Genomic DNA, 24,284 nt, shown 5'->3' with positions numbered 1-24,284 from the left:
GAGAGGGTGGGGATGGGAGTAAGTAAGGTATTCAGTAAGCATAGCGATATAGTGAAAGTGGAGAGTAAGGAGAGAGAGGGTGGGGATGGGAGTAAGTAAGGTATTCAGTAAGCATAGCGATATAGTGAAAGTGGAGAGTAAGGAGAGAGAGGGTGGGGATGGGAGTAAGTAAGGTATTCAGTAAGCATAGCGATATAGTGAAAGTGGAGAGTAAGGAGAGAGAGGGTGGGGATGGGAGTAAGTAAGGTATTCAGTAAGCATAGCGATATAGTGAAAGTGGAGAGTAAGGAGAGAGAGGGTGGGGATGGGAGTAAGTAAGGTATCCAGTAAGCATAGCGATATAGTGAAAGTGGAGAGTAAGGAGAGAGAGGGTGGGGATGGGAGTAAGTAAAGTATCCAGTAAGTATACAGATACAGTGAAAGGGAACAGGGAGAGAGAGGGTGAGGAGGGGAGTAAGTAAAGTATCCAGTAAGTATACAGATACACTGAAAGGGAACAGGGAGAGAGAGGGTGAGGAGGGGAGAAAGTAAAGTATCCAGTAAGTATACAGATACAGTGAAAGGGAACAGGGAGAGAGAGGGTGAGGAGGGGAGAAAGTAAAGTATCCAGTAAGTATACAGATACAGTGAAAGAGAAGAACAGGGAGAGAGAGGGTGAGGAGGGGAGTAAGTAAGGTATCCAGTAAGTATACAGATACAATGAAAGGGAACAGGGAGAGAGAGGGTGAGGAGGGGAGAAAGTAAAGTATCCAGTAAGTATACAGATACAGTGAAAGGGAACAGGGAGAGAGAGGGTGAGGAGGGGAGTAAGTAAGGTATCCAGTAAGTATACAGATACAGTGAAAGAGAAGAACAGGGAGAGAGAGGGTGAGGAGGGGAGTAAGTAAAGTATCCAGTAAGTATACAGATACAGTGAAAGAGAAGAACAGGGAGAGAGAGGGTGAGGAGGGGAGTAAGTAAGGTATCCAGTAAGTATACAGATACAATGAAAGGGAAGAATAGGAAGAGAGAGGGTGAGGAGGGGAGTAAGTAAAGTATCCAGTAAGTATACAGATACAGTGAAAGGGAAGAACAGGGAGAGAGAGGGTGAGGAGGGGAGTAAGTAAAGTATCCAGTAAGTATACAGATACAGTGAAAGGGAACAGGGAGAGAGAGGGTGAGGAGGGGAGTAAGTAAGGTATCCAGTAAGTATACAGATACAGTGAAAGGGAAGAACAGGGAGAGAGAGGGTGAGGAGGGGAGTAAGTAAAGTATCCAGTAAGTATACAGATACAGTGAAAGGGAACAGGGAGAGAGAGGGTGAGGAGGGAGTAAGTAAGGTATCCAGTAAGTATACAGATACAGTGAAAGGGAAGAACAGGGAGAGAGAGGGTGAGGAGGGGAGTAAGTAAAGTATCCAGTAAGTATACAGATACAGTGAAAGGGAACAGGGAGAGAGAGGGTGAGGAGGGGAGTAAGTAAAGTATCCAGTAAGTATACAGATACAGTGAAAGGGAACAGGGAGAGAGAGGGTGAGGAGGGGAGTAAGTAAAGTATCCAGTAAGTATACAGATACAGTTAAAGGGAAGAACAGGGAGAGAGAGGGTGAGGAGGGGAGTAAGTAAAGTATCCAGTAAGTATACAGATACAGTGAAAGGGAAGAACAGGGAGAGAGAGGGTGAGGAGGGGAGTAAGTAAAGTATCCAGTAAGTATACAGATACAGTGAAAGGGAAGAACAGGGAGAGAGAGGGTGAGGAGGGGAGTAAGTAAAGTATCCAGTAAGTATACAGATACAGTGAAAGGGAACAGGGAGAGAGAGGGTGAGGAGGGGAGTAAGTAAAGTATCCAGTAAGTATACAGATACAGTTAAAGGGAAGAACAGGGAGAGAGAGGGTGAGGAGGGGAGTAAGTAAGGTATCCAGTAAGTATACAGATACAGTGAAAGGGAAGAACAGGGAGAGAGGGTGAGGAGGGGAGTAAGTAAAGTATCCAGTAAGTATACAGATACAGTGAAAGGGAACAGGGAGAGAGAGGGTGAGGAGGGGAGTAAGTAAAGTATCCAGTAAGTATACAGATACAGTTAAAGGGAAGAACAGGGAGAGAGAGGGTGAGGAGGGGAGTAAGTAAAGTATCCAGTAAGTATACAGATACAGTGAAAGGGAAGAACAGGGAGAGAGAGGGTGAGGAGGGGAGTAAGGTATTCAGTAAGTATAAAGATACAGTGAAAGTGGAGAGTATGGAGGAGAGGGTGAGGATGGGAGTAAGTAAGGTATTCAGTAAGTATAAAGATACAGTGAAAGGGAACAGGGAGAGAGAGGGTGAGGAGGGGAGTAAGTAAAGTATCCAGTAAGTATACAGATACAGTGAAAGGGAAGAACAGGGAGAGAGAGGGTGAGGAGGGGAGTAAGTAAAGTATCCAGTAAGTATACAGATACAGTGAAAGGGAAGAATAGGGAGAGAGAGGGTGAGGAGGGGAGTAAGTAAAGTATCCAGTAAGTATACAGATACAGTGAAAGGGAAGAACAGGGAGAGAGAGGGTGAGGAGGGGAGTAAGTAAGGTATCCAGTAAGTATACAGATACAGTGAAAGAGAAGAACAGGGAGAGAGAGGGTGAGGAGGAGAGTAAGTAAAGTATCCAGTAAGTATACAGATACAGTGAAAGGGAAGAACAGGGAGAGAGAGGGTGAGGAGGGGAGTAAGTAAGGTATCCAGTAAGTATACAGATACAGTGAAAGGGAAGAACAGGGAGAGAGAGGGTGAGGAGGGGAGTAAGTAAAGTATCCAGTAAGTATACAGATACAGTGAAAGGGAAGAACAGGGAGAGAGAGGGTGAGGAGGGGAGTAAGTAAAGTATCCAGTAAGTATACAGATACAGTGAAAGGGAAGAACAGGGAGAGAGGGTGAGGAGGGGAGTAAGTAAAGTATCCAGTAAGTATACAGATACAGTGAAAGGGAAGAACAGGGAGAGAGAGGGTGAGGAGGGGAGAAATGGGTTCAGCCTGGTGAGGAGCAGGATCATAACCAGTTGGTGGGGCTTTAGCAGTTTTTTGAAGTGCATTACGTTTTCTGTGTTTAGTATGTTCTGGGGGGGGGGGGGTTCCCATAATTTAGTTACGCAGTTAGTATACAGTGAGTCTCCAAAACTGCTGTTGGGTTTTAACTTCGTGTAGTAATTTTTTTGAGGATCGTAGAGTCCTGCTATTGATGTGGGACATTTGTCGGGTAGGTAAACTATGGAATGGGTTATGGTAAGTTGGTTTAGGGTTAGTAGTTTGGGCAGCTCTAGCCATTTGAATTGTTTCAGAGCAAGACAATAATGGGTTCTGTGAGGGAGGTTAGCGTCAAATCTGGCGGTCTTACGGAAGCACAATTCAAGTTTGCTGAAGTCTGACTTTTTGAGGTTAGTAAATAAAGGAGAACTGTAGAGTAAAGTGGATAATAGGTGGGTCCATAATAGGTGGATCCTGGCAATAGCTTGTCTGGAAGAGTTTGTTAAGAAAGGCTTTATTCTGTAAAGGGAACCTAATTTAATATGGGCCTTTTTGATGGCATGAGATCTGTTTGTCAGATTTTAACTTATCATCTAAAATGATACCCAGTAGCTTGGTTTCTGAGGTGGGTTTAATTGGATGAGGTGATTGCAAAGTCATGGTTGTATATGCTCAAGTTGCTAGAACTGCAGGTTTAGCATTAACATCCACTTTCTGAAGGAGATGAAGTCTGAAACTCAAAACATCTGTCATAAGAAACAGACCAAAAATACCAGGCAGAAATCTGGACATTCTGCAAAAAGAGGTATGCTACAATCCCCACTGAATTGCCAGACCTCATATTATACAAAAAGCAGCCAAAATATTATGCAAAACCAGGTTAAGAGATATAAATATAGCTGATTATTACAAAATTAAAAAAAACACAGAAAGTAAGCATTTTCATCTTTTTCTAATCACTAAAAAGATCAAGTTTTCATCGATCTCTAACTTATAAAATACATCCTCTTATAGTCTTCTAAAAGTAATGTGATTTGTCACAACTTCACATAAAACTTTTCTGTTGCTTAATTAAAACGCATTTGCTTATTTCTATGTTTTTTGTTTTATAAACGGTTATATTTATAGCTGTGTCAGAGCTCTTATATCCAGTAGCAGTAGAACAAAGAACCACTGGAAAACACAAGCTGCTAGCCCAGACCAAGAGCACTTTAATGAAACTCAAGTAAAAGCACTTTTGCCTTCAGGCTTCTTCAGGCTTAGTACAGAAATGTTGTATCAACAAACTCATTTATATAGTGTTGTCATAATTAATTACACATGATCTTACATCCACTATACCGCTCGACCTCTTAGAGTAAGAAATCTGGACAAAGCCATACATAAAAATAGGGACATTTTTTACATATTGCTCTTACAAACATAGAAAGTTGAATAACAGGTTTTGCATTAGCATGAATCTTCTAAAGGGTATGAAGTCTGAAACTCAAGCGACTGTCATTATTTTCTAACTTCAACCATTAATGATTTGTCACTAATTTCTAGAGAAAACTACAATTTTATGAAAACCGGACCAAAAATATGAGGCACAAATCTGGACATTCTGCGAAAATCTGTACAGTTGAGAGGTATGACCACAGATATGTTTGTATATAAAGGCTGTGGTATTTGTCCAACTTGGAGTAGCTCTCTCTTTGCATTTAAGCTACTGCATTCATAAGGACCAAAGAAATGTCTGCTGAGTTTCAAATAAAAGTTGGGAAAACTTTGCTGCTCACAAATTTCAGAAAATAGCAGATTCCAACAAGCATGGGACATTTTGATAAGTCTTCATCTTCCTCATCTACTGTGGGCACAAATTAGGGCCTCTGTACAGTGAGAGTTCCTTGATCCTCTGAATAGGGTAGGTTCTTGACACCATGTCTAATGGCCAGTAAAGGGTAGCATATTCAATTAAGGAACATGAAAGTTAAGGCGAACCATTAGTTCTGCCACTAGCAGGCAATCAAGTTAGCTTTAATTGCTGGGTACAGGAGTAGTCTGTGGACAAAATTGAATGACAATGGATCCAAAGTTAAATTAAGGAAATGAGAATAACTCAAGCAGCCCACTGTATCCAAAAAGACCGTTAAGGACTCTATAATGATATTCCTTATTATATGCTACAAGTAAGAAATGGCAAAACTTGATATTTAAAATATACTTGCATTGTATCAGAAATGTAGAAACATTATGGACAGGGTGTACTTTAGTTTAGGAATCATAAGGTTGACATCTAGTGTTTTTCTGGCTTCCGATGTGAACTTGGACAATTTAAAAGACAGTTTCAGCGATTAAGAACTCTTAAGACAGTGATTGCTATATTTTATTAAAAAGGACACGGCTGATTCAGCAACATAGGACCTGCAAAATTCAGTAAGTGTATCTAAGATCTTGATAGGTCCAGCATTTTTAAGCCTGTGGGGATAACGGATGCTATTATGGCGGTCTTTGTAAGGTTAATGGACAGTTTGCTTGATTCAGCCACTGCAACTAAGCAGAAATACTTTTACTGATCATTCTGTAAGATGTATTACTGTCAGCTCTTATTTACTTATTCATTCATATTTGTTAACCAAAGTAGAACACTGATCCATATGAACATACTTCAAGTCTAGCCTAGGAAAGAAAAAAAGTATAAATCAAACACACAAAGAATCCAAAGTTAAATTAAGCAAATGAGAATAACTCAAACAACTCACTGTATCCAAAAGGAATTGGGCTGTGTAAGAATTTGAAAGTTTTTTCCAAGGCAATTAAGTGGTTTTATTATCATAATTATGTTAGTCACAATACTGTTTGACTGGTATTATGCAAATGTCATTGCATTTACACGAACCAATGTTATACATATTTTGTACAGAGTCTATATAGTTGTTAGGTTTGGCATCTGTTTTTATTTCTCCTGTGTTTTTATTATTACATGCTTACAATGTTTAAGTGTTTGCTTTATTTCATGTTTGAACATTTTTTTCAATAAAAATATTTTAGGGAAAAAGCAACTGGGCTATGTACTGCACTCTGCTGTTACAAAATAAGTTTTTGTTAAGGTAACTCAGATGAAAGGAGTGGAGTTAAGCAGCACGCAGTACAATTCAAAGTACTGAAAATATGCAAGACAAAGTGTATGGTGTAAGATACAGAAGTAAAAAGATTTTAGCTGTTATAAGCTGTAATTTAGCAGGGATGTAAGTAATGTTCAGTCTAGGGAGAACAGGCAGAATATTAATAAGAAAGAGTTAAAAGACAAAACTTTCCGACAGACCACTGAAGAACAAATGCTTAAAAATAAAAAAATAATCAGATTACAATTTACTCAATTAACCTCAAACACACTCAGCTAAATCCCATCCAAAAGCTCAACAGAAATGCTATTTGCCAATGACACTATAGCCTTACCTCACACGTCATGTAAGTTTCATTTTTCCTGAAAAACTATTTGTTTCCACAATCCTATATACTCATCTCACTTTGTCTAAACCATCTACCATAAAACCTTTCTCACCTGACACAATCTCCTCATACCTTCCCAGATTCTATACATCTGAACGTTGTCTGTATCCATACATTTTTAATACCTTCCTGAAAGTCCTCACAAAAATGTTTCATAAAAGAAATACACATTATTGGCAATTACCATAATGACAGCTCTGCAAGATAGTCGTCTATCTTCAGCAACCTCTGGGACTTTGGCTCAGCAGAGAAATCTTCCCAAGGATGATGGCATGCTCCCCCTCCTTTCAGTCAAACACAGAGCAATCATTTCTCTCTAGTCCTTATGCCATTCCTGAGGAAACAAGGAAAAGTAAAGAGAACAGCAAAATAAGGGGGTGGAGGGGTGGAATATGTAACTGAAGATTCTTACAGGTCTGTTATGATAAGTGCCCACAATTTGTTGTATCAGATAAAAAGGGGTCTACATTCAGTAACCTCTAGTACAGAAAATGGTAGCAAAGAAGTGCCACCATCTCTCCTAGTAGCAGAACGGAAGAATTGACACACTTCCTACCACAACTTCAAAAAGGCCTTCATCATCTTCTTCTTGTCTATTTCTATTTTAGCAGAGTGACAATGGAAGGTCTTAAAATATCTGGAGGATGACAGTTTGGAAGCTAACATTTTACAGATGATCACATCAAACAGAAGATACACTGCCTTTTCTTTTTAAAATATGTGAACGAGATTCAACACTTAATGACAGTCTAGAAACACCGGATGGGGAAGAATGGCCTACTCAATTTTTTTCAGACTGAGGAGAAAATTAATTAGAACCATCCTGTGTTTTCTATATAGAGAACCAGACAGGACAGAGTAATGCTCTATCTTTTTTAGACAGGAAAAGAAAGTTATTTAGAACTATTCTGATTTTTCTACATTACTGTTTTTTTTCTCTCTTGCCCTAAATTTCTGAAAGTCAAGAAACATGGAGTTGGTCCTTGGGAATGAGACTGGCTGAAGCTTAAGTCCACCCTCAGAGCAACATTTACAACTTTTCTAAATTAGCTTTCACTTCCAGTACTTAATCATCTAGGGATTGAAAAAAAAAGCACAAATGTCATAATTTTTATTAAAGCGTGCCTTAACTAAGCAAATAATGAAAATGTCTGTCTGTCCTGATGTGGAATCTTGTGGCCACACTTGGCATAACTGCCTCAGGTTTCAACAAATGATAGCATTCCAAAAGTACAGCTCTAAACAACACCACCACCAGTTACAAAAGCTTAAAATGGTACAGCAATGTAAAGGCCAACAATGCATGACTGCAAAAACAGAGAATACAGCAAAACAGATTTGTGTATTTGTTTACTTTTCTATTTTTATACAGAATTAAGTAAATGCAGCACAAGAAATGCTACTCAAAGAAAATATGTGATAAAACTTGATAAACATACATCAAGGCCTAACAGAAAAGAAAATATAAACTATGAGAAAAGGTTAAACATCGGAAATTTCTGATCTCCCTGTATAGTGTAGTACAGGGGAAAGGACAGTGAATCTAAATATTGAGGGGAAAAAAAAAATAAAAATTCAAAAGTTTTTAGCCGCTCTATAGCATAAAGGGATAAAGACCTGACTACAGCTGAAACAACAAGTTTCATTAGCATGTTGGGTGCAAACAGAAGCTAGACAGAGAACATGGGAATGAATGGCCACTGGTGTCTCAACCATCTGGGGAATAAAAGTGGCTTGGCTTGACACACAGGGTATCACCTAGCTGAAGCACTGGTTGTTACCCAGCAGAGCCTGTGTAGTCACTGTGGAGAGCACCAGTAAGCCAAGGAGAATTCAGTATGTGGAGGGATGCTTCCTCTCAGGGGAATGCAATAGCGGGTTTGGCACAGCCACTGATGAGGAGAGACAAAGGTGCTCAAAATTGTTAGAAGGGAAGCAGCTCCGCAGGATCAGCAAGCTTACCCACTCCTTACTACCAAACTCTAGCTGGAGAACTGACTGGGACTCCTGGGTGGGAATAAATGTACTGTATAGCTCTTCCCAGTCTGGGGGTGCCCAGTTCCTGATGCCCAGAATGAATGGGCTGACTAAATGTCAGCAGAGGATCCATCGGGCTAGGTCCTGGGAAGCGAAAAACATTTCAGAAGTTTTTCACACAAAAACACAATTACAAAAGAAAAGTAGCCTGGGGTCATTTATCTCTAATATAAGCATGAAAACTAGCAACAGATCTGCAAAAGAAACTAGATGGTACAGCATTTTAGGTAAGAGGGGGGGGACAAGGTGCCCAATAAAGTTTTAGATGTCAAGCCGACAGAAAGCCTACAGTTTCACTGCTACTGGCTGACAAGGACAGACCACTTCATACCAATATACTAGAGGACACATTATGGAATCCATCATCCATATTACAGTGGGTTAATATGTTTTTGTTTAGCTGTCAGACTGAACATAAAAAAGAGGATTGAGACTTCCCTCAGTTTAGATATATAGATGCTGATTGATTTGCTTCCTAGCATGTAAAATCATGCACCACCGTAGTAGGCATGTACTAGATTCATGGAAGCAAGAGAAGCGCTCACATGGACGAACTAAATCTCCAACGGGAAACAAAAGGCTCTTCGAGATCATGTGGGCTTGGGTAGCAAAGTCCACTGTGCACAAATAGATCCAAGTTCTTACATACTGACATGTCTGCAACAGGCATCACGACCTGTGCAATACACACAAACTGCAATTTGTCATTCTAATTTCTGGATATTTAAACTTTGTTGGAATTTGGTGAGACAGTGTAATATCCCATGAAAGCTGGAGAGTTCAAAGTACATTCTACAGCCTCATCCATTATCATACTATCTGTTACTTCAGTACCAGTGAGCAGTAACTGAATCACTACATTAACATATAAACCCCAACTGCCTGCATTACCCACTGGACTATAAAGTTGCATGCCTTTACAGGTTATAATAGGACTCTTTCAAGTCCCACAATCTCAGCAGATTCTATTACACGTCTGGCATTCACTCTACACACTAGTTCTAATTAGGTAGCTGTTGTTATCAGTAACTGGCCAATGTTATTTTTCCATGTGGTTTTCAGTACTTGACCTGCAGCTGTCATACTTCGTTTAGTAGATCACCACTCTGACATCTGCCTGCAAATTCAGACAAGCACAGTTTACAGTGCCTGCAGACTATGACCACCTTAAGAGTGCTACTTATCATTTCTCCTGACCTTTGGCTACAGTATCTTCATTCTCTATCAAGATTTATTCCAACCAAGCCTCATCATGGTGTAGAAGAATAGACAGATAAAGCCCTAACTAAGGAGCAGGCAACCCTGATTCAATTAGCAGGCCAAGTGTTTGAGGCGCTGGCAGGAGGGATGGACTTGACCATTTGTGAAGGGAAGGGAAACATTCATCTAAAGCACTTTCTGAGGGGAGGTGGGGCCACACAGGAAAGTATTTCTCAGACTTAGCAGATGAATACAGAAATGGAGAAAAGTACAGTTTTGTACCTACCATAAATGTAGATGTTCGAGTGCCAATACAGCTGCAGTCAAAACAGATGGGTTCTCCTGCCATCAGGCGGGTCCTCGGTCGGCCGAATTCCAAAGTCTAGGTCCGGCGTCGGTTGTCGTCGCTTCTTCCCTGACGTCAGTGCGACAGGGGTATAAAAGAACCAGCCGACGCCATTTTCTTCAGTTTTTCTGGCCCCAGATGTCAGGTGCCCCCAGAAAGAAGGCAATACATAAAATTATGTAATAATGGAATGCAATATAATCAAAGACCAGTAATTGCAAGCAAATACACCATAAAAGAAGACCCCTAGAGGGGAAGGAGGGAGGGAAACCTGGACTGCAGCTGTATTAGCACTCTAACATCTACATTTATGGTAGGTACAAAACTGTACTATGTTCATCGTGCATACAGCTGCAGTCATAACAGATGGGTAGAATCCCAAAGCTAAGAAAGGGGTGGTAGGCACTAGGTGGAGCTAGGAAGAGCCAAAATGCCCTGCAAGACTGCAGTGGCAAAGCCTGCTCTAGATTTGGAGTATAATGGTAGGTTGTAGTGCTTAGAGAAGGTATGCACAGAACTCCAAGTGGCTGCTTCTAAAATATCCTTGGTAGGAACTCCTCTGAGGAAGGCTGCAGAGGTGGCTGTGGCCCTGGTAGAATGAGTTCTAATGCCTGTAGATACAGTTTTGCCATGAAAGGAATAGCAAAAGTGTATGCAGTGGGCTATCCATTTTGGGATAGTCTGTTTGGATATTGACTTTCCTTGAACTCCTACCGCATAGGCCACAAAAAGCTGTTCTGATTTTCTGAAAGGTTTTGTTCTGTCCAAATAATAACGCAGTTGTCTGTGGATGTCCAAGGAATGCAGTAATCTCTCCCCTTTGTTTTGAGGATTAGGATAAAAGATAGGTAAATGTATGGCCTGATTTAAAGCTACCCTGGATACCACTTTAGGCATAAAGGACGGGTTGGTACGTAATGAAACTCTGTCCTGATGGAAGATGATAAAAGGCTGGACAGCCATAAGAGCCTGTAGTTCTGAAACTCTACGAGCTGAAGTGATAGCCAGAAGGAAAGCTGTTTTCCAGGACAAATATTGTAAATCTGATGAGGTAGCTGGCTCAAAAGGAGGCAAAGTCAGTTTTTCCAGAATGAAATTAAGATCCCAAGCAGGTATTGGTTGTTTTCTTGGAGGTCTTAAATTCTTAGCCCCTCTGAGGAACTGTCTTAATATAGGGTGAGAGAATAAAGGTGGATCAGTGTTGTATTCTGCAGAAATGGCTGAGGCATGGATTTTGATGGAGGAGAACGAAAGTCCACAGCTTAGCAGTTCAGCCAAATATTGTAGTATTTGAGGTAAATTCAGTTTTCCAGGGCACTGGCCCTTTTTCTCATTCCAAACACAAAAACGTTTCCATTTTGCAGAGTAAGCTTTTCTAGTTGATGGCCTTCTGGCCTCCAAAATGACATCCTGCACCTCCTTGGAGAGCAGGGCCTGCTGCAATGCTAAGGAATCTTCCATGCGGCTAGATTGAGTGTTTTCAGCTGACTGTGAAGAAAACAGAGTCAGAAGAAGAGGCATTAGAGGCAGGGTCCATGGTGGGGAATGCGTCAGGCTCCTCAGGAGTGGGTACCAGTGTTGCCTTGGCCAGTCTGGAGAAATGAGGATCATCTTTGGTCTGTCTGCTCTGGTGTTCAATAGGACTTTGGGCAGCAGAGGAAGAGGTGGGAAGGCATAAACTGTCATTGATGTCCAACTGAAAGAGAGAGCGTCCACTCTCCAGGCCTTTGGATGGAAGATCCTTGAGCAGAATTTTGTCAATTGATGGTTTTTGTGGAAGGCAAAGAGATCTATGTCTGGCCTTCCCCATTCTTGGATTATTTCTGTAAAAACTTTTGGATGCAACTTCCATTCATATGGATCTGTCATATTCCTGCTTAGGTTGTCTGCCAGCGTGTTTTCCTTGCCTGGCAAGTACTGTGCTTGTAGTTCCATTTGTAAGTCCATGGCCATGTTCCAAAGTGACATGGCCAGTCTGCATAGGGGATAAGAATGTGTTCCTCCCTGCTTGTTTATGTACCACATAACTGTGGTGTTGTCTGTTCTTATCAATAGCTGACCTGGTTGTAGAAGGTCCTTGAAAGCTGTAATAGCATTTATCACTGCTAGCATTTCTTTTTGATTGATGTGAAGGTGCTTTTCTTTTTGGGTTCATTTGCCCTGTCTGTCATGTGCGCCACCCAGGCGTAGTCCGAGGCGTCTGTTGTGATGACTTGATTTGCTTGAGGCTTGCTGAATGGAAGACCTGTGTTTGTTTGGCATGCTTGAGCCCACCACAGAAATTCCTTTTGCAGACATGGAATTAGTGGTATTATTATTTCCAAACTGTGGCTGTGTTGAGACCATCCCCGGGATTCATGAAGCTCGGCACAAGGCCGGCGTAAGGCCTGCGCCGGCGGTGCATGGAATATCCGGCGCAGTAGCGCCATATACATATTAATGAGAGTGCACCGGAATCACAGACACGTGCGTAGTGTACGTGAGCGAGCCCAGGTAGGATGCGTCTGGAGGCGTGTCTAAGCCGGCAGGAGGTGAGCAACCTAATGTGCTGACAGCCACGGTCCGCCCACAATAGTAATGGCAGCAGCCAGGTCCCGTGCAGAATGAAGCGCGCGTACAGTGCATAACATAGTCCCGTTCCAAATTAGCGGAGAAGCAAATAGAAGCCACCAAGGCATAAGTGTACCCGTTCAAGGAGCAAAGGATACGCATAAGACCGCCTCCGTCCCGCAATGCACTGTCAGTGTTTACACTCAGAGAAGGTGTACAGCCGCATGTCAGCGCGCCGCACCGACATAGGAGCAGCGACTAAGGTCACCACCTGTCCCACTTTGTTTGGGGCAGTCTCTCCATGGACAGTTGTGTCCCGAAAAAGCGTATTAGAAATGGCTGATGTGCTACGAGTGTAGGACACAATGATATCCCGTATGTAATGTAATGGTAGCATGAATTGGTTATTTCTGTAACAGAAATACCGAAATGACACAATAAACAGAATAAGCAAGGAAATTGCCACAATAATAAGCAAATTATTTAGGCAAACAAGTGAATTTCTATGCTATATAGTGACCGTTTGTATGTGTCGGCCTGTAAAGGCAGATGTGAGTCCCGGAAATATCCCAGATCGGAAAATGGAAAAGGTGGAAACCCCAGCAGCGACATGGGCATGGTCACCAGGGTTACCTGCTGTCCCAAAGTGCCATGGACAGTCCCTGATTGGACAGTCGTGTCCCTGCAACAATCGTAAAAATGGAAATTGACCTGCGAGCCCCGGCCCCGCAAATTCCCATGATATACATGTAAATAGTAGCATAAAACATATACATTACGGTATGGAACACAGACATGGCATAAGAAAATAAATAAGGAACCCAAGCGCTAACAGAATAGGCTCATAGTATGGCAAACAAGTGCAGTTCTGTCTACTGCACTAGCCCTGGGTATGTGTTGTCCTGCAAATATGGAAGTGTCCACATAACATGCCCCACTATGGGCATTGGAAAAGGTGCCAACCATAATGGTCACAAGCAGTAGTGACAGTACATAGCCGGGTAGCTGTGCCGACATAACAACAGTAAGGAAGCAAGATACCCCAAACACAGGCAAACATGTGCATAGCAACATATCCCAGACCCAGCAACATCTCTGTTGCATACACTGGATGGTGTATGATGAAGTGTAATATCCAGAAGCAGAACCCATGCATTCGGATGTACTACACAATAGCCTCATTGTACATGTCAGTCACACCCATGTATACCCCTGCACCCAAACCTGCTAGCATCCGTGTGCAGCTATACAACCACACACAATGTGCATACCTGAACTGTGGTAAGATGTTTGTGTTAGGCAATGCCACAGCGGGCAAATCGTACCCCACATGTCAGCAACCCACCGCAGGTACAGATATGTAAATGGCTGCATGTGAATGTGTCAGCAGAATGTGTACATCCGGCATGTAGTATGTACCCGTCCAAACCATCTAGGTTTGCATACGACACGGTGCACATAAGTGTACACATGTGGACAAGTCGGGTCGTTGGACCACCGCATCGCCGATTATCTTTGCAGTGAAGTCGATCACATATAGCGGAACAGGTGCCTAACACACAGGACATCCTAACAGGGTGCTACTGGCAAAGAAGGCGAAACTGGGACATCACATGTGGAGATTAGCGTGGCTGGACGGACAAATACACACGGTCAAGGTAAAGGATGGAACAACATGCATATGGCTGGATGGATGTTGTTAAGTAAAATATATAGAAACACATATGAAGTTCCAGTTTACACTCGAAATACTATATAATGTATTGAATTGTACCGTACAATATGGCAGCAGAACTAAGCCTGCATGTAATTGGTGAAGCTAAGCTGTACTGTGATGGAATTCTGAACCTGGCAGTAAGCAGGACAGCAGGCTCATGTCTGTCATCATTAATTATTTGCTGGGTTACAGAACAATAAATGTATGTACATGCATAACAGCACTCCTTCCCCAGAGGAGGATGGCCTTGTGAGCTCAATGGAAGATAGCAGTACAACTCCCTACCAGACAGACAAAGCAACGTATCAAGAAATTAACTGTCCACTGTATCGTAACAGTCTAGGGTCCTTGAAACAGCTACAATCACAAAAGGATACTGTAATGTACAAGGTGCCTTGCAAGGCTGTGTTATTCCCATGAGAAAACAATTTAAGTTCCCATGATGTACACAGTCTGGGGTTGTTGTTCCGATAATAAAGTGGCAATACCTCCCAATCGTGACCTCTGGGTATGGTATGAAAGTGGTTGTTAACCTGCAACATTGGATGTATAGCATTGGTTTCTGGTGTCGGAAGACATGGTTCCTGTAGCACAACACAGTATGGGTAGTCAAGCACACATACACGATTGCTGAACACACAGCATCAGTGAAACCCAATGCTCACAAGGACACAGTCCGACAAGCTCTACACTTTACATATGCACAGTGGTGTCCATTGTAGGACCCAAAAATTGTGGAAAGAACCAAATTATGTCTTATTTCAATGCGTACCTGAAATCAGTGTCGTCACAGGTACACATATGCACCGCAAGAGTGTTTAATGTTGCTGATAGCTATGCATGTAATGCAGCACAGATGCACAGCAATACCCAGGGTACCGGGTCCATAGAACTGCGCCCACATCACAGTCCCGCACATATGACGGATGTGTAATGGGTACTGTCAATTGTTGCAGTCAAGGGATTCTGGGTATGTAGACTCTGTGCGCGGTGTTGTTTCGCAGGCAATCCTTTCTCCGCCCGTGGGAGGATGTGTCGCGTATCACCTGCCTTACTCTCCGCTAATAATGCAAACCATACTCCGGAGAATGCTAAATGTAGGTGTGTAATGTGTACAGCCCTATACTACTGTCCAGTAGGCAATTGTCATGGATGGACACCCGTATGGCCAGAATGGCACCCACAACTGCAAACCGGGTAAATGACATAGCAGCGGGAAGGCATAACACAGGAAATACACATAGGGACTACAGTTGACATTCCACATACAAAGCAGGACCGTCGTGCCAACACCGGCGTACACAGCACTCAATCTGCCAGCAACAGACTGAGGAGCACCGCTACCGTGCAAGCGTAACAGATGTGCGACCTGTGGAACACATACTAATGGCACACACACAGCGTCAAGTAGGATATGTAAACTATGGCTTTCCCACCTATGAAGACAACATGGTTAAATGAATGCATAGGTAAGCAACATGTTCTGGTGGTGTTATAGTGGAAATACAGTGCCGGATATGTCCCATTGGGCCGTCTGCGGTTTAAATGGAGCATTTGCTAACCAGCATCTTTGGATGTATGTAATTTGTCCACAGTAGTAAATCACCTGGTTATGTAGCACCATGTGGAATGGGTAGTCCAACAGACATCCGCGATTTCTGAACACACAGTATCAGTGAAACCCACTGCTCACAAGGACACAGTCCGACAAGCTCTACACTTTACATATGCACAGTGGTGTCCAATGTAGGACCCAAAATTTGTCTAAAGACAGGAATGCCGCCTTCTTTCAACACTTAAGTGAACTCATTGTCGTCACAGGTACACATATGCACATAGCGTGTTTAATGTTGCTGATAGCTGTCCATGTAATGCAGCACAGATGCACAGAAATACCCAGGGTACCGGGTCCATAGCACTGCATCCACATCACACTTCCGCACACATGACGGATGTGTAATGGGTACTGTCAATTGTTGCGGTCAAGGGATTCTGGGTATGTAGACTCTGTGCTCGGTGTTGTTTCAGGCAATCCTTCCTCCCGCCCTGTGGGAGGGATGTGTCTTGTAGCACCTGCCTTACTCTCCGCTAATAATGCAAACCATACTCCGGAGAATGCTAAATGTAGGTGTGGAATGTGTACAGCCCTATACTAGTGTCCAGTAGGCAATTGTCATGGATGGACACCCGTATGGCCAGGATGGCACCCACAACTGCAAACCGGGTAAATGACATAGCAGCGGTAAGGCATGACACAGGAAATACACATAGGGACCACAGTTGACATTCCACATACAGAGCGGACTGTCGTGCCAACACCGGCGTACACAGCACTCAGTCTGCCAGCAACAGACTGAGGAGCACCCGCTACCGTACAGCGGAACAGATGTACGACCTGTGGAACACATACTAATGGCACACACACAGCGTCAAGTAGGATATGTAAGCTATCGCCTTCCCACCTATGAAGACAACATGGTTAAATGAATGCATAGGTAAGCAACATGTTGCGGTGGTGTTATGTTCGAAATACAGTCGCGGATATGTCCCATTGGGATGTCTGCGGTTTATATGAAGCAGTTGGTAACCAGCATCTTTGGATGTATGTCATTTGTTCACAGTACTAAATCAGCTGGTTATGTAGCACCATGTGGAATGGGTAGTCAAACAGACATCCGCGATTCCTGAACACACAGTATCAGTGAAATCCACTGCTCACAAGGACACAGTCCGACAAGCTCTACACTTTACATATGCACAGTGGTGTCCATTGTAGGACCCAAAAATTTGTCTAAAGACAGCTCTTCCGCCTTATTTAATCACCTAACGGAACTCATTGTAGTCACAGGTACACATATGCACATAGCGTGTTTAATGTTGCTGATAGCTGTCCATGTAAGGCAGCACAGATGCACAGAAATACCCAGGGTACGGGCTCCATAGAACTGCATCCACATCACACTTCCGCACACATGACGGATGTGTAATGGGTACTGTCAATTGTTGCGGTCAAGGGATTCTGGGTATGTAGACTCTGTGCTCGGTGTTGTTTCGCAGGCAATCCTTCCTCCCGCCCTGTGGGAGGGATGTGTCGTAGCACCTGCCTTACTCTCCGCTAATAATGCAAACCATACTCCGGAGAATGCTAAATGTAGGTGTGGAATGTGTACAGCCCTATACTAGTGTCCAGTAGGCAATTGTCATGGATGGACACCCGTATGGCCAGGATGGCACCCACAACTGCAAACCGGGTAAATGACATAGCAGCGGTAAGGCATGACACAGGAAATACACATAGGGACCACAGTTGACATTCCACATACAAAGCGGACTGTCGTGCCAACACCGGCGTACACAGCACTCAGTCTGCCAGCAACAGACTGAGGAGCACCCGCTACCGTACAGCGGAACAGATGTGCGACCTGTGGAACACATACTAATGGCACACACACAGCGTCACGTAGGATGTATAAACTATGGCATTCCCACCTACGAAGACAACATGGTTAAATGAATGCATAGGTAAGCAACATGTTCCCGGTGGTGTTATATTGGAAATATAGTGCCGGATATGTCCCATTGGGATGTCTGAGGTTTATATGAAGCAGTTGGTAACCAGCATCTTTGGATGTATGTCATTTGTTCACAGTACTAACTCAGCTGGTTATGTAGCACCATGTGGAATGGGTAGTCAAACAGACATCCGCGATTGGGGAACATACACCAGCAGTGAAAAGCACTGGGCAGGTGGACACAGTCCAGCAACATCTAACTTGACATATGCACATCGGTGTCCATTGTAGGACCCAAAAATTCTGTTCAGAGAATGCCTGCTAGCTTCCTGCATTACTCATGTGACCTAATTGTCGTCACCACGTCACAGGTACACATAGGCGCATAGCGTGTTCAATGTTGATGATAGCTGTCCATGAACTGCAGCACACATGCACAGAAATACCCAGGGTATCGGGTCCATTCAGCTGCGTCCACATCACACTGCAGCACACATGAAGGATGTGTAATGGGTACTGTCCACTGTTGCAGTCAAGGGAGTCTGGGTATGTAGAATCTGGCCTCGGTGTTGTTTAGCAGGCAATCCTTTGTCCCGCCCGTGGGAGGGGCGTGTCGTAACACATGCGTCACTCTCCGCTAATAATGCACACCATACTCCGGGAATGCAAAATGCAGGTGTGAAATGTGTACAGCCCTATACCAGTGTATAGTAGGCAATTCACATGGATGGACAAGCGTATGACTAAGATGGCACACATAAATGCAAACCGGTGGCATTACACTGCCGTAGTAAGGCATTACACAAGTCATACACATAGGGACTACAGTTGACATTCCCCATACAAGAAACACAGACAACCAGCCGATGAAGTCCAAAGCAAAGGCGAGGTACTGTAGGGACCGTCAGTGACCAACCAGAGCACACCAAGAATTAAAGGCAGTCACCATAGTCTATTGGAGCCCGCCGTCTGCTTCATAAGCAGACTTATTCAGACTACATACAATGCAGTCCAACCTACTACATTTACAAGCATTAATTGGTTGGTACATTAGATGTGCTAGGTACTAATTACATGCCTTAAAGGCAGACAAGCGAACAAACCTTACTTGGGTTACACATCCCACACAGTGAGGACATCAGACATTGCTTGAAGGTACAGTCTTCATCGGAAAATGGAAATATATGTACATATATGAAACATGAACCAACATAAAATGTTTTCCAAATGTCTGACTGTGTAAGCTACATATATATGTCCTACGGATTGTGCCAATATATTAACAGAACTGCAGACACCTAGTAATATGAATGAACCATAATATATACACATAAACCGTATGATTATGACTACTGTAAAATAGACCAACGAAATGTAAAGATTCACAATGTGCTAATGTAACATTCATTTAGAAGGTTACTTAAATAAATCAATTCAGACATCCATGTGTAAATACTAACAGAAGGCCAGCGAGGTGCTTGCCCTCACATGTACTGGGATGTCGTTCCACAGCATAGTGAGTGTCTGGGTGATGAATCCGTCCCAACAACACGTTCGATTAATGACAGTGTCAAGGTGTCGTCAGCTGCCCTTGTGGTTCTGAGGATCTACCTTATTTACGTGAAGCATAGTCATCAGATCTGGGTTCGACTTAGCCGTGCATGCCAGGCACGGGTCACCTCTGGGCAAGTGGTATGCAACTGTATACAGCTGGAATTCTTTCAGTCGGTCAGTATAACACATATACCTGAGACCCTGCATCCGTTTGTCGAAGAACTGTTGGTGCCTTTCCAGCTGCTGCAGGTGTTGGGTCAGATACATTCTGAACGGGGCATTGTACCCAATCATAGGTCTATTGGTGATGAGTACAAGGGGACAATGACCTCCCTGATCTAGATGTGAATCCCTTCATGATGATGTGGGCAATGTGGAAGGTCTACCTAACTATGTTAGCAACATGTGTGTCTAACGATCGGTTAACAACAACACGTGTCCCCAGATCACTGGTAACCCCCTCCGTGCTCAGTGGACTGCCACCTATATGGTAGCTCGGGGTAACCTTGTTCATCCCGAAGGGTATGCCTATGCATTTCCTGGCATTTAGCTGTAGGACATGTCTCTGGTACCACTTATCCACATCTGTGAGGCACTCCTGAAGGATATCTGTGTCAGATGTGTGTCTGACTTTGGCATCCGGTTTGCAGTCGTATGCAAACATTGTCACCCATAACCCCCTGTGTATGCGTGTACATTGGAAGCGTAGATGCTGGAAATAGTGGACCCAGGACTGAGCCCCATGGGACACCACCTGTGACTGGCTGTGAGTATGACATGGCGCCAGCAACTATGGCCATGTGTGTTCTGTGACTTAGCCCGTTTGCAACCCATATGGCGATGTATGGATTTACATTCAAGATGGCGGGTTTATCAGGTATACCCGAGGGGTATTGTGTCGAAGGCCTCTGCGGGTTGAGGTAGGCTGTATGGACTGCTTTACCCTCAGCAATGGCCTTGGTGACTGATTCTACAAAGTGAAACACGTGTAAAGGGCATGATCTGACTATGACCAAGCTAAACTGGGTTGTATCCAAAGTATGCGGGTCCCCTATGTCTTTATCTATGTGTCCCATTATGATCCATCTCCATGGCTTTGCAGATAAGGCTTGTCAAACTAATGGTATGGTAATAACCAGGGTCAGTGGAGGCACCATCTATGTGGAGTGTGACTACAGTCGCCCTGTGCTACTACTCAGGTTCGTATCCTGAGGTGAGGCTAGGATTACACAGCTGTCCTAAGTGTGGGTTAAATTCCCCATAGAGTTCCTGGAGTGCACAGCTGGGACACCATGTGGACCCATGGATGCTGTGTTGACTGCCTTGGGGCTGGATGTGGGTAATGCTGGACATACCCACGGCAGCCGTGCCACGTTCGAGTCCGATGCCCAAGGGACCACACACATAGCCGGCCTTAGGCATAGGCCAAGTAGGTAGCCGTCTAGGGTGTTGCTCTACTCGGGGCACCTTTCCAGACTCTATTTGGTGTAGGTAGACCAGGAGGGTAGCGGGTGATGTATCGGTGGCAACTTCTGCCTAGGTCACCACTTACCCTAAGGCCACTCTTCCCGTGGGTAATACAGCAGTACCCACACCCAGGCGGGTCATCGCTAGGGTCATTGCTAGTATGGCACATCATCTACGTAAGGAAGGAAACCATATATCCCCAGACATAATGGCACAGCATAATGCCTGTTCGCCGGCCAAAGGCAGACATCGTCACCAGCGTCGGTGCGGGCGTACTGCAGCGAGATGTCCGTTAACAATGCCGACAATGTGTCGCTTTGTGAAACAAACTCCACTGAGACATTCAATAATAGACAGCGACGGACAACCCGATGTCCTCGTGTCTGAGCTATTCAACCTGTTACGCCATGTTAAATGTGTGTAGCACAGCGGAACCGGGCCAAACAAAGCAGCGGACATGTCTGTGGCTCAGTGAAAGTCGTCACGCAATGTTAAACCCTTGTAATATTGCGACACAGGCCATACATACGGAGGGTTAGTAATGGAAGTAGGTTAGTTCGATCAGACCGTGTGCAATTAGTATACTTGAGATCTACAGCGGATACACCGGCCAATCGGCGCACACGGTTAAGACTAATTGGGGGCGTGACATGGTACCATGGACACGGACAAAAGCGTGCCCATGTGACTCATCTAACATTCGTACAGGGTCAGGGCGGTCCCGTACAGTGGGCGGCCAAGACCAAACCCAAAGCACCACAGCAACACCCTGACAATCGAAGGCCTGTATGCATATGGGATATAAGCAGCTGTCATCTGAACAGCCCTGTGGTGACGACGTATCCATCCTCGGGCAGGGGCGGGGGGGAATTAGGAATGTTCAACATGCAGTACCGCACCTTTCCCAGCAGGAGAAGGGATGCCGGTGACGTGCGTGTGTGCGGGGGGGGGGTGATATGTAAATGTACATAGGTACCAAGGGTATGCATATTAATGACAACGAACAGCTAACGTGCACTGGTCACAGTAAGCGTCAAACGTGACTGCAGGCACGTTGGAATTATGACTATAGAACATATAGATGTGCGTGTGCGTAAAGCGTCCATGCTGCAAAGACTGTTACATATATAAAGCTGTAAGTGCTTTCTGCACCGTCCGTCAACGGATCAGACATATGTTACGGAATAGTCACAAGTAGCATAAAACACGTAACCACACAGACACTGTAAACATATATAAGCGGACTACGGATATGCGTAATGCGGCGTCGCGTAACCCACAATCCGGACATGCGGTATGCGTGTGCGTGTGTGATCCAGTGGAACCAGGGAAGGTTACGGATGTCTCCTCCACACGTTTACATTCATAATTGTCAAATATATGCTTAAATAGTACTTATTGATTCCATGCTTTGTTATCGTAATGCTACTATTATACACATCGATATACAATAACCTGATCAACACACTACATTCTAAGGTGCACTCTCACCAATTATCAACTATGTGTCCGGATACTGATTGTATTTACCAATATTGTATATATATTAACACATTGTTGCCGTATTATTGTTTCCATGAAGTAAGGCATGCAACACTGATATGTATATGTCACGTTATAATCAAGACTTGGAGCACTGTCCACCTAACTATGAGCAGGTTTATTGATTATTAAGCTTTAAACCGACTCTGAAGGAAGTGTATTAGGGGCGGCTATGTCATGAAATCCGTACTCCGGCGGTGCCCCATGTTAGTAGTTGAGAGAGCTCAGTATCCTTTCACTGTGGAGTCTATCGTATTTGACAGTGTCTGTTTCTGCCGATATATGTTCCATAATGTCGTTTATGAAGATGGGCAGGGCCTTAAGGTTTGCTGTATTTACGCATACTGGCGCGTGGATATAGATAGGCCATGTCATACAAGCGATGGGTAGTCAAGCAGACATCCACGACTGGGGAACATACAGCGGCAGTCAATACCACTGGCCAGATGGGGACAGTCAAACACGTTCTACACTTTACAAATGCACATCGGTGTCCATTGTAGGACTCCAAAAATTCTGACTGTTTTGCCAGTATCGTCAAGATCAGCCAATCAGGTACAAACCGTGACTACGGCACAGCTAGACATATGCACCACCAGCGTGTTTAAGGTTGATGATACCTGCCCATGACATGCAGGACATATGAACAGAGGTCCCCAGACTGCCGTGTCCATACATGTGCGTCCATATCCCAGTTCCGCACACATGAAGGATGTGTCATGCGTACCGTGGGGGTTGCAGCCCTGGTATCCTGGGTATGCAAAATGGGGCTCGGTGTTGTTTGGCTGATAATCCGTTGTCCGCCCGTGGGAGGGCTGCGGGTACAGGGCGTGCCTTAGTCCCCAGTAAGGATGCAAAGCATCCATAGGGTAATGCTAAAGGCATGTGTGAAATGTGTTCAGCCCTACATCAGTGTCCAGTAGGCATTTCCCAAGGATGGACAAGCGTCACGGACAAGATGGCACCCATAATAGCAAGCCTGGTGGAATCACACAGCCGTAGTAGGGCATGACACAGGACATAAAGATGGAAACAGCAGTACATACACCCGTAGACATCCATCCTGCCATGCGAATCCCAGCGTACACAGCAGCGAAGGTGCTATCAAGTATGTGGGGATCACCGCCTCCACTCTGCGGAACATACCTGCGACCTGTGGAACACATATTAATGGCACACCAACAACGTCAACTAGGAAGGTCATACTATCGCTAAAATATGGAGTTCACACACATAACCGACATACTGTCATGAATAAATAGGTTCTACATGTACCGGCTGTGTTATACTGACAATACAGTGGCGGATAGTTCACAATGGTACCTGTGAGGATTATGTAAAGCAGTTGCCAACCTGCAGGACTACAGTAACACCCTATGGGTAAATTGTGGAAGGACACGGGTTACGTAGCACTACATAATATGGGTAGGCGGACAGACATCCGGGAATGGGGAACATCTGGCGACAGTCAAACCCACTGGCGAATGGACACAGTCCAACATGTCCTAAACTTTACATATGCACATCGGTGTCCATTGCAGGACCCAAAATTACTCCTTAAGTGAGTGTGAGCAACATAGTGTGAACCGGAAGAGGTGACAGCCGTGACTACGGCACAGGTAGATATATGCACCACAGGTGTCTTCAAGGGTGATGACAGCCGTCCATGAAATGCAGGACATATGAATAGGACTCCCCAGGCTGCTGCATCCATACACGTACTTCCACATCCCATTTCCGCACACATGAAGGGTGTGCAAGGGTACTGTCGGCGGTTGCAGACATGGGATCGTGGGTATGCAAATATGGGTGTCGGTGTGGATTGGCAGATGATTCATCGTCCGCCCGTGCGGGGCGTGGCCATGGCATATCGTTACTCCGCAATACTAATACCGAT

At 44.2% G+C, this 24,284-nt stretch overlaps 1 protein-coding gene across 4 annotated transcripts in view; it reads right to left on the bottom strand.

Moving 5' to 3' along the window:
• RNF144B (ring finger protein 144B) overlaps window positions 1-24,284 on the bottom strand; it is a 1,090,613-nt gene that overhangs the window by 876,948 nt on the left and 189,381 nt on the right. The gene's annotated exons all lie outside the window — the stretch shown is intronic.

This window comes from Protopterus annectens, chromosome 3.part0 (genome assembly GCF_019279795.1).
Source record: "Protopterus annectens isolate FY-2018-M chromosome 3.part0, PAN1.0, whole genome shotgun sequence".
In the NCBI taxonomy this organism is placed as follows: Eukaryota; Metazoa; Chordata; order Ceratodontiformes; family Protopteridae; genus Protopterus; species Protopterus annectens.
This window is presented reverse-complemented; position numbering and strand designations above follow the sequence as displayed.